Below are 8,356 nucleotides of genomic sequence, written 5' to 3'. Positions count from 1 at the left end.
GAGAACGTTAAATTCGTGGACGACCTCCAGCAAGTGCTAAGAGAAAGCTTAGCTGTGTTTCCGGTTTGCTAATTAAAATCTGAACAAAAACTTATTAACGAGAACATCGTGGGAAGGAGAGATGTTCTCGGGCAGTTACCGAAGGGGTTTGGAAAGAGCTTAATCTTTCAACTGCTGTCTAGAGTGTTGAAATTCTTGAGCTAGGAAGGCCACGGATTCTCTTCTAGTCCCTCGGTCATTGTCATTTCACCTCAGTCTGTCGATTGCTGAAGACCAAGTTAAATACCTTTGATCATTGGGAATCGATCCGATGCTGTTTTCAGTGGGAAAAACAAAACCAAAGACCAAGAAATATCGGATGGAAAGGGCGGGTTTGCTTTATTGCAAATGTCAGCTTAGTAGTACAGGATCATCTACCCACATCTAATAGGCAAATATTTCCACGCTTAGCTTTTCTTTTTTTTCGAGCGAAGATACGATTAGAGTTTGGCATGCACAGAAAGTTTCGCAAGTACCAGTTGCTCGACATACCTGCGTGGCCCGTGCGACGAAATAACTTCACGGGATTGGCAAAGTTTCAGTCACAGCAAATTATGCAAAAAATCTAGAAAGATTTAAGCTTAAATCTCGTTTATCGTTTAAAGCGACATATCAATGACTGCAACCATCGTGTGGTATACAAACCTCGCAAACTTTAAACATGTTTTCTAATGATACCTGCGAAAGTATTCAGTATAATTTCCGGTAAGATTTTCGCGGACAATCTGATCGATTTCTCTTACGTTGTGTGCCGAGACTGAAACTTTTCACCTCAAGCAAATCTCTGTCGCACGGTCCAAACAAACATGGCGAGCAACTGCGCTACAAGTATATGTCCGTGTTAAAACACACGAAAGGACTCTAAAGCACACTTCACTCTGATTGGGCAGAAAAACACAAAGATTTTCTGGCACCAATCAGATAGCAGAACGACTGCGACCGTTTGGAACTAGTCTTGTAAGACAATGTCCCCAGGGGCTCTTCATGCCCTAACTTGAAACCCACTCAGCCCATGGGTCTCCGAGGATGAGAGACACGTAGAAAAACATCCATCTCCAATGGAAAACCAATTTTATGATTGAAAGGGTAAACAACAAAATTAAAGATCAATTGAGGTAAGGCATATTTTCAGTGTACAATTATACGTAGGTAGTGTATGGCTTTCATCATTTTTATAAAGTCACAATGCTGAAAATATATGTTTGCAAATTGTTAGAAGAAGCGGATCATCTAGCACGCGTACGATTGTATTTTTTGGTTGTTTTACGGAGCATAGTCTTTGAACGGTCGTGATTCGACTTTGTACACAATTTACAGACTGGTTTGGTGGGGGTCTTAGTTTTCGTAATTACGAAAACTAAGAAGGGTCTTAGTTTTCGAGATTACGAAAACTAAGAGCCCTGAATTCACCGTTAAATTTGACCTAAAACTCGGTGGAAAGGATCAGACAGGAGACAATTTGTCAGATTAGACCTGTTTTGGTTACAATTTGACTTTATATTTCGACGGATTCGATTCTAGGGGGTCTTAGTTTTCGTAATCTCGAAAACTATTCAGGACATTTTATTTTTAGTATTGTGAAATACTAGATAGCTTTTTATCCCATTTAACTTTATTTTTGTTAGTGTAGGTACTACTGACTGTTAGTATCATTGTTAATATAGGTTTTATTATGCTAAGTAAGCGCATTGGGTTTCTTAAATACGCTCATAAACCCTATTATTATTATTATTATTATTATTATTATTATTATTATTATTATTAACTAAGACGGGTCTTAGGTCTTGGGTCTTCGTTTTCGAGGGTCTTAGTTTTCGTAACACCCGGAAAAACCCCGCCAATCACGAATAATAAAGTTCACATTTAAGGTGGCTCGTACCGGTTTTCATCTTTTTGATGGTTTGTAACTTTGAAAGAATACAACAGAAAGACTGACCAAGGCCAGTTGAACACTTTTACGGGGTTGAATTATATAATCATTGGTTATCCAAAACTAAGTGTCATTTCGTCACTAGCAGTTTCCATGGCAACGCTTTCATAGGCTTATTCAGACGCATTTTTTAGTTTGTAGCTTAAATAATTCGAAAATTAACCCGGTGACCCCCTGATTTTTTTCAGTGATTGCTTTTGGCACTTGAAAAGGAAAATGCACAAAGATTTTTAAAAAATTATACGGAGCGGAATTTCAGAAAATCTACAAAAAGGCCAATTTTCACACATCACAAATTTCCTTCCGTAGAATTTTTTAGTTTTTTTTCTGATGATTCCTTTCGACGTTATTATCATATTGGAACAATAAAAAGAAGGGGTCACCGGACTTGTTTTCATGCAATAGCTTTCGTGAGTTTAGCAATTTCCACGCGCATTTTAAAAATCTGGATTCTATAAGATCGGCATTTGCTCATGATCTGTTTTAGCTACCGCTGACAATTGCGTGTGCTCGCGCGAGCACCTACGATCTGATGTTTACAGACGTTTACTGCTAAGAAAATCATTAAACAGCCGTCAAAGACAGCCTCCCGAGCTCATCTTAGAAATCCTACACATGAATTTTGGCTATATCATATTATTTTCCTTGAAGTTTCAAAGTCTTCTTCCACTTCAGGTAGATTATCCTTCACTTGAGTTCTTCTTTTTTCGCCGTCGCAAGATTTCATATCGGTTGAATATTTCTTTTAAATGTGAAGTGAAGCAACCTTTACTTCTCCGAAAATCGTCTTCGTTATCTTAGTTTCTATCTCCTGCATTCATAGTGGTCGCTCAACACATCAAATACAAGCTCTTAGGTAAACTCACAAAAGTAGAAAAAAATTCCACGCGCCGCCATCTTTGTTTTGAATTTTCATCTTTTGATCTCGCGCTTCTTTCGCACGTTTCTCTCGCGCGCGTCACGCAAGAGTGACCTGTTCCCCGCGCGAGGAAACTGGTACGAGCCACCTTAAAAAAGATAATAATAAAACTTTAAAAAATAATAAAATTAAACAATTACAAAAAATTAATAATAACATTAAAGAAAATCCCGTTGCGCGGTTTCTCGTTACGCCGTTACGCCGTCACTCGTTACGCAGTTACGCGTTTTACCAACAACCTTACTCAGGGCCCAAAACTTATTCGTGGATGAAGAAACGCTTGTATTGAAGAGCTCGTATCGAGGGCTTGCACTCACGCTACTCGTTTTATTTTGAGAAGCCTGAAAACGTTCAGTGTGAAATTCTTACAGGTAGCCCGTCAAGAGCGTCTCTCACATTGTCAACAATGTTCACAGCCATGTGACCAGCGACCAGTTCCAACCGCGGGATGGTCAGACCTTGTTTGGACAGTCTCGATTTGGCTGCAATTAACCCCTGGTTTGTTCCGGATGCTTGTTAAATGGCTGGATAAACACAGTCTGCGACTCTATTCGCGCACACGTCTCCAAACGAACATAGATCGATTTGCTCGATTCCGTCTCTATGAATAGCCAGCGATCTCGGTAAGGTAAGACTTTCTGGTAGTCTGCTTTCCCACTTGACCCACAGCTTGGCATGGTCACGTGATAGGTCTGCGTCCCAGGGTTCTTTCGTATCACAAACTGCAGGGTAGATGAGTTTGCCAATAAGTGTCTCAGGCGAGACAAGTCCCAGGGGATCATATATCTTAGCTAGCTTAGTTAAGATACCTCTTTTAGTCAGCGTACCTTTCTCTGGTGGGACTGTGATGCTAAGTGAATCTTGTTCTTTGTTCCACGGGAGCCCAAGAATACTAGGAAAATGTTCCTTGTGGGGCTCCTAACTGTTTTTTTGCGTAGGTTGGTTATCCCTCTTCTTTAGAAGACTGCTCTTATTCCTGCTCGGGGACATTTGAGTGCCATTAATGGAGGTTGAAACAAGCGTCTTGGAAGATTGTTGTGGTCTTCTCTTTCAGTTCTCGAGTCTTTCTTACTGTAGTTGATCCCGAAATTTAGTCGTCGACGTACAGTTCCTTGCGAATCTTGGCTACAAGTTCCGGCTCTCTCTCCTCCCAATTGTTAAGGTGCATCTCGATCACTCCCCTCAGCAGAAAGGGAGATGGCGCAAGTCCAAATAGTGCTCTGGTAAATCGCAGGGTCTCCAATGGGGATTGTTGGTCTCGGCGTCGGTGAAAGGGTATTGCGTCGCGGTCAGTCTCTCCTCCTCTCACCTGTAGAAATGTTTTCTGTAAATCGCCAGTAATAGCCACAGGATTAAAGCGCCCTCTAACTAGCACGCTCCAGAGTTTATTCTGCAGGGGCGGACCAGTATGAAAACAGTCTTTTAGCGACGGAGAGCCGTTGGAGGCTCTAGCCGAGGCGTCGTAGAAAATTCGTAGTTTTGTTGATTCCGCTGTGGCTCTCACGACAGGTTTGTGTGGTATGTAGAACTCTCTACTATTAACAGATGACTCGTCTGCTCTCTCGACATCTTCTTCTTTCTTCTAATCCTCATTTATCTCTGCATATTGATTTTTGAGTTCCTAACGCTCAAGCTTCCTGTTTAGACTTGCTAATTGTCGTAGACTTCCGTCCGTATTGTTCGGCAAAACAGGATTTCCTAGCCAGGTTAAACCAGTCTCGTACCAGCCCGCCTCATGTCGTACAAGTTGCTCTTTAAATTCGGCATACACGCTGCCCTGGTCGTTAGGGGGTGTGTCCGACAAGCCAAGTAAATCCAGACGACAAAGTTCCTCGTAGTCCACATGTGATGTTTGAGTTAACCGAACGTTTGTTAAGTCTAGAGGCTCTTTCCCTGGAGCTATGATAATCTAGCCAAATCTCGTCAACTCAGCCACAGGCTGACCAGGCTCACCGATCTTCGGTACAATCTCTGTTTTCACTTTAGCGTAGTCACTGGCTCCAGGTATTATATGCACTGGTAGGCGACTTTTTGTGTCCACATCGTTCATTGCAACTCCCGACAAGTGTGGATTTCTTGCGATCACTTCTTGATATTTTGGGTTTTCCAGGAAAAGCTCTCCTTTATCCACTTTAATGACTTATACAAGCATTGAAAAATTTCGGTTTAAATCAGAAATGGTGATAGTGACCAGCTCTACTTCCTTTGTTGACGCTCCAAGCAACATCTCCATTTTTCGGGCTTCTTTCTTGTGACCAATGCTTGAAATGCGGTCCAAAAGGGTTGCAGATGTATATGAACTCCCTGCTCCCGTGTCCAACAAAGCGCGACATTTTATTCCTTCTACTTCAGGAAATATATCTGGATGAGTTTGACTAATGGTCGTGGGTCGTGGGTCGTGGGTACAAGTCGTGGGTCGTGGGTGTGGGTGTGGGTGTGGGTAAAAGTCGTGGGTGTGGTTAATACTTAATAATAAAAGTAACTATTTAAAATATTAAATATAATAATACATAAATTTTATACAACCCTGTCATTCATTAATTTAACTGTTCTTTCTTCAAGTTATTTTATTTTGTTTATTCAATTTACCCTACTTTACGTCTATTTTTATCTGTTATCTCACTGTCAATGAAATTAGTTTCAGTTTCGCGACGCATTCCGAGATCTCGTTTGATAACAAAGGGAAGAGAGATAAATCTTGTAATTACACACTGTGTACACGTTTTTCGAGCAGTGCGGTCTGCGGTCTGCGTTCTGCGTTTTCGAGGTCTGTGTTAACGAGACACCCGAGTTGCTTTGTACGATTGTACCAAAAATGATTTCATATAGTAGTACTATAACGTTAAAATTGCGACAGCGCTCGTGAATTCTATATTTGCGGCTAAAGTCAGGGGCCAAGGAACAGAAATTCCGAGATCTCGTCTGACAACATCAATGACAAAAGAATGATAGATAAATCTGGTAATTACACACTGTATACACAAAGAAAAACTGATTGTACACAAGTCGACTGACTCAAAAGGCACGCACATAACCTCTGCCAGACTGGTAACTCGACAGTGGAGGATCGTAAACGCGATATTAGCTGTGGTCATACTACAGGGTTTTGTCCTAGGGAAACTTGACTTGTTGACAGTTTCCCTAGGGAAACTCAAATTTGCAAGTGTGACCGATTTTTCCCTAAGAAAATTACCTCGGGAAAGTTTTATCGTCTGAGGCTTGAAAACCGCAAGAGAACAAAAGAATGTCCTGTGGATTTCCCTTGACAACTACCCTAGAAAGCAGAAAAAGGGAAAAATCAAATCCCAGAGTAGCCGACCAATGGACGCTCGTCGGCGATCGCGCTGGTGACAGATCCGGAATTATCGTGTTGTGAAACTAATTTAATGTAATTACAAGATTTATCTCTCTTCCTGTCTAGAAACTGAAACTAATAATTTCATTGACAGTGAGATAACAGATAAAAATAGACGTAAAGTAGGGTAAATTGAATAAACAAAATAAAAGAACTAGAAGAAAGTACAGTTAAATTAATGAATGACAGGGTTGTATAAAATTTATGTATTATTATATTTAATGGTTTAAATGGTTATTTTTATTATTAAGTATTAACCACATTCACGACTTTTACCCACACCCACACCCACACCCACGACCCACGACTTGTACCCACGACCCACGATATCCTATCTGGATATGTCACATTTCCGGTTGAAATCCCTGTGGCGACAAGGAGTGGATTAGCATTGTTTTCTTGCTTGTGACAAATGGATGTGTGATGCTTGCGATCACAGATATGACATCTTAATTTGCTCTTACACTCATCAGCGCGATGCCTTGTACCGGTGCAATTAAAGCACAGTCTATTCTCTGATAGGATTTTCTGCCTCTCATGAACACTTGTGATCTTTGTACAATCAATTGCTCTGTGTTTTTCATCTTCGCAGTGGACACACTGGTTTCCGGAACGCGGCTTTGATTGATGTGTATTGAAGGCAGGCACGGGCGATCTAAATTGTTGATTACTTTTCCTTGTTGGGTCTTTCTCTGAAATTTCTGCAGCAATCTCTTCTACCGGATTGATTTGGGTCCACTTTTGCAGCTCCGTCTAAAGATCTTTGAAACCCCAGTCCTTCCAGCGTTCATTTCCACCCACCAGATCGGCTTTGATTCTTTTAAGCTTGTCTAAAGTAGATCTGACGTTTCCTTTGACATCTGCGAGCCGTCCAAGCGTGTCTAAACTTTGTACGTTGAAGCGCTGTGTTTGTAAAACTCTTTGACCTTTCTTGGATTCGCTCCAGTGATAATCGGCAGCTCCATTATGTTCTTGATATGGGCATTTACAATTTCTGTCGGTTGACCATATTCCGCTACGAGAATAGCCTTTGCGTTTTCGTATCCTTCTGCTATAAATGGTAGTCAATATCTTTTCTCACGTGCCTCTCCGACAGCTCTTTTAGATATCCAAATTTATTGAGGGGTACCAGGCTAGAGGAGTCTATTTCGGAGGTAAATTTCCCCCAGAATGGCAGCCATTCTTCTATCTTTCCGCTGAACTTCGTTATGGATAATTTGGGGAGTCCTTGGTCGCTCTAGTGGCTGCTTTTTGTTGTTCACGGTTTTCTTCTAACTTCGCTTTCTGTTGTAAAATCTCTCTCCCAAACTCCATCTGCTGTTTATGATTCTCAAACGCTTTTTCTCATGCTCCTCCGTAGCTATCGCTTGGATCACTTGGATCGGTTGCTTGGTCAGCTTTCTCGAAGTGTTGCTCGATTTCTTCGCTCTATGTTTTTATCGCGTCCTCGTTCTCTCCCTTTGTGAACTTCTTTTCCTCTACTGCGGACTTAAGCGTATCCACTGCACTAACGATACTTGTAATCGATAATTGGTGGCGCTCTAAAGATTGTCGTTTTCGTTTCTCCACGATCTCGTCGGTTTTCTTGAGCTTGAAATAAAGCACTTTGATTTTGGTATCCAGCTCTGCTATTTGTTTCTCCGTCATGTTTGCTCGGGTCAGATTCTTGCTCTTGTTCCAAGACTCTCACTTCGTCTTGTCCCGTTGAAGGTGCCACTTGTTTTGTGAATTGCTTTAATTCTCTGATTAGGTCTCTCGATACGAGCTTTACTTCAAGCTCAATGCTAACTACTCTCGATACAAACTTTGCATTCCTCGCTCGTTCGACTCGAAGACACGTGTACAAAACTATTTTCGCCCTGTAATCAATGCTAAGTGAATATTAACAGTGTCATTCCCCCTTATTATGTAATCATGTTCTCGACAACGCTTAAAGGCTTCAAGGGATAAATGCGTACTATTTACGGGTATTCGAGTGCTTCTTTACCCCCAAGGAAACCCATCCATCCCACCGATTTGGGATCTACATAGAATATTACTCCCTTTAACTTGAAAACATCGCCACTGTCAGCCATTTTAATCGGTTGTGCTTGTCAGTGTAGAGAGGTGGGGT

General features: G+C 41.3%; 1 pseudogene; it reads right to left on the bottom strand.

Annotated features, from left to right (window-relative positions):
* Positions 1-2,682: 2,682 nt before the first annotated feature.
* LOC148726856 (uncharacterized) lies at positions 2,683-5,302 on the bottom strand (annotated as a pseudogene).
* Between the last annotated feature and the right edge of the window lie 3,054 nt (positions 5,303-8,356).

This window comes from Stylophora pistillata, chromosome 7 (assembly GCF_964205215.1).
Source record: "Stylophora pistillata chromosome 7, jaStyPist1.2, whole genome shotgun sequence".
Lineage (NCBI taxonomy): Eukaryota > Metazoa > Cnidaria > Anthozoa > Scleractinia > Pocilloporidae > Stylophora > Stylophora pistillata.
This window is presented reverse-complemented; position numbering and strand designations above follow the sequence as displayed.